The sequence below is a fragment of the Alexandromys fortis genome, unplaced genomic scaffold, assembly GCF_014885135.2.
Source record: "Alexandromys fortis isolate MF-2015 unplaced genomic scaffold, M_Fortis_MF-2015_v1.1 scaffold_262, whole genome shotgun sequence".
NCBI lineage: Eukaryota > Metazoa > Chordata > Mammalia > Rodentia > Cricetidae > Alexandromys > Alexandromys fortis.
Window position 1 is genome coordinate 1,677,384 of NW_026068147.1, and position 3,152 is coordinate 1,680,535.

The window sequence follows — 3,152 nt, forward strand, 5'->3', positions numbered from 1 at the left end:
ATGTCGACAGTGAGACATGGGCAGACCCTCCTCCTGTCACTCTGCCTCGCGTCACATGGATGACTGCTGTGCAGGTGCATTGGGCTTAGGTGAATGAGTTAAACAAGGAATGTATTTGAGCGTATGAGAGACTGTTTTTCTCAATGCAAACAATGCACCATTTCCACAGAAGATTCAGAGCATCCAAAAGTTTGAGGGCTCCTATAATTAGTTCCCATGAATTCTGAGGGATTGCTACATATTGAAACCACAACCTAAGTAAGCACTTACAGCGTTTGAATATTTGTTTATCATATTGATGTTTTATATTTCTTTTAAGAAAACCTCATTTTAAATCCTGGCCTTCCCTTGTACACATGTGTGAGTCTCTATGTCAGCTGTACCTGAGTAATAACTAATCATTTTAACCACACAATTTTTTAACATTTTGTACATCACTGAGAAGGAAATGTCAGCATTCTACTGTGGGATGAGAGGAGAGGTCACTCACTCATCACGGCCAGGAAACTGGGAGACTGGTCTTCGAACTGAAGTGGTTGGAGACCTCACACTGATATTTTCCAGTATCCATTTCCTTTACAGGACTTATTCTGAGTCCACACTTTGTTGGGGACAGAGTCATCCTCTCTGTGAAGTATAGAGTCCTGTTATTGAAGATCCAACGGATGGAGACATCAGCGTCAGGTGAAATGCAGGTGAAGGTCACAGAATCACCTCCTGCGACAGTGGTGTCAGTGATTTGCACAAAGGGCTGTGTCACAGGCTCTGAAAAAAAGAGAATTACCAAATGACAGTAGTCCAGAGAGTTCAACCAGATCCCCTTAGCTCATACTTTCTAAAGTTTCCCGGGGAGGGGGGATTTTTGGAGCTGTGGCTATATACATATCTTGGCTTTGTGTCTGCTGCACAGGGAATATGTTATTCTGATTCAAGCACTGTTTTCTTGTCTCAGTTTCAATGTAATAGGAAACACGGTGCACGATCATTGCTGTGTTCATCTCTTATGCTTAGTTATGAGCAATGGCCTCACCTTGGGATGGGGGAGCTGCTGACATCATCGGTATCTGTTACTATTTACCTGCAGAAGACAATTCCCTTGCCTAGACTCCTGAAGTGAAGGAGAATCTGAAGTAGCTGCCTCCTCTCTTTCTCTCCTTCATGCCTTGCCCTTCCTGTGAAGTCTCATAAGCCCATCAGAACAATAGGCTAATGGCCCAGCCACCTGCCGACTGAGCATCAGAAGGAGATGCACAGGTGACCTACCCAACTGCAGCTGACATGGCAGTACACAGCTGGTTCTACACTATGGGTAGTCAATGCCTGACTTTAACAATCAACAAAGCCTTGTTCCTATCAGTTCTGACAGGAAATCAAAGAAAACAGTTGCAAAAAGCTCCCCAATGTCAACTTGATTTCAGCCAGGGACAAAGCTTTGTAGTTATAGCTTCCTGGTGGTCTCTGTGAAGACCCCATGTCTTCATCACTCAGGGACTACCTGACTCCCACAGAGTCTTTCCGGGGACATGTGCATGGTGAGGACTCCAAGAGTCTGCACTGAGGCTGACTTTCTGGAGCTGAGTTTACGCAGAACAGGTCCTCCTAACTGCATGTAAAGACAGGTCAGCAGTTATAATCTATTACAGTTTGTATACCTAAAGTGTGCCCTGCAGTGAGTACCTGAATCCCAGCGGGAGACACAATAGTGGGGGAGAGAGATGGCACAGCCCAGACCTGGCAGGTAGGTGTATGAAGTAGGATGAGCCACACCAAGCAGTCGGAGACCATAGAGAGTCACTTACTCTTTAAATAAAACTCCACATTTGTTCTTTCAATTTTGGAATCTTTGTTTAAAACTTCCAGTGTGTACATCCCTGCATCACTCTCAATGATATCCTGGAGCAGCAGGGATCCAGTTTTGTACACTTTCCCTCTTATTCTCTTTGCAGGCCCCAGGAGATAGAAGGCTTGGTTCTGTTGTATACTATAAATTTATGGGCTGGGCTCCCATCATTTGATTTGTGCCAGGAAATTACTTGTGCTTCTTCTGGAAGATTATGAACTTGGAGAAGTACATCTTCACCTTCAGCTGCATACCTAGGCACTGGTTGGATCATGAGTTGGGAAGGAGTGAGAGCATTGCAAAACGCAGAAAGGGAACCTGGGAGGGAAGAGAGAAAAAAAGACATCACATGGAGATCACTGTGCTTGGTGGAAAGATGGTGACCTCCAGACTGAGCAGATGGATTCATCACTCAGCTTAGAATTGCACATGTTTGAGGGTCTATCCCACGTAATGAAGGCCAGAAACATGACCTTAACTTTCCAAAACTCCTCCTTTACAAAAGTACCCTTGAAGGTATCATTTCGCCTGTATTGAACTGTCCCCATGGGTGTCTACTTGACTTCTACCTCACTGCCCTCAGTCAGATACTGCAAACACTCGTGTACACTAGGTGAGATGTGATGCCTCCGTTGAACTCAACAGGCCTGGAACTTTCACTTTCTATGGCTTTTTCCTTCAGTTTCCTTTGAGGCAACACTCATCCGTTGACCTCACCAAATAGATGCACTTGTTATATTAGCAAGTGACCCTTAGGTCTGGGGTTGTGTGGGGCCTATGAGTAGTCTGATCTTCAAGACAGGATTAGCTTCTTAAAAGGCTTGTGTAGATATTTCCCTGGAGAAGTAAGCATCTGGTCCCAGCTTAAAAGACTCAACTCTGTAGGCCTTCCCTGGAGAGAAACACCCCATTCCCCCACTCCCACCCACCAAGCCCCAGAGACCCCAAGCAGCCTCCATACACTGGATACCATCCCCTAAACATCTGTAACCACGGCAACCTTCACCCAGACTGCCCCAGAGAGTTAAGTGTCTGGGTACCGGCTTGGAAGGCTCAGATCTTTAGGCCCTTACCCAGGGAAGAACATCCCATTCTGCCAACTATACCAGGGCAGCCTCCACACAACTGCTACCATCCTCCACCACAGCTGTCACCACCGGAGACTTCACTCAGACTGCACATGGAGAAGAATCCCGAAGTCTTATCAACATCTACTAGAGGCATAGACCCGCCTGCACCCAGAGGAAGAACAACCACCTAAGCCACATGCCCTGCCTTCATCAAATAGAGGAGAAGGGACTCCTCTGAAGCA

The 3,152-nt window shown here is 46.1% G+C and overlaps 1 pseudogene; it reads right to left on the reverse strand.

Annotated features, from left to right (window-relative positions):
- Positions 1-443: 443 nt before the first annotated feature.
- On the reverse strand, positions 444-2,158 carry LOC126491468 (pregnancy-specific glycoprotein 22-like; annotated as a pseudogene).
- Between the last annotated feature and the right edge of the window lie 994 nt (positions 2,159-3,152).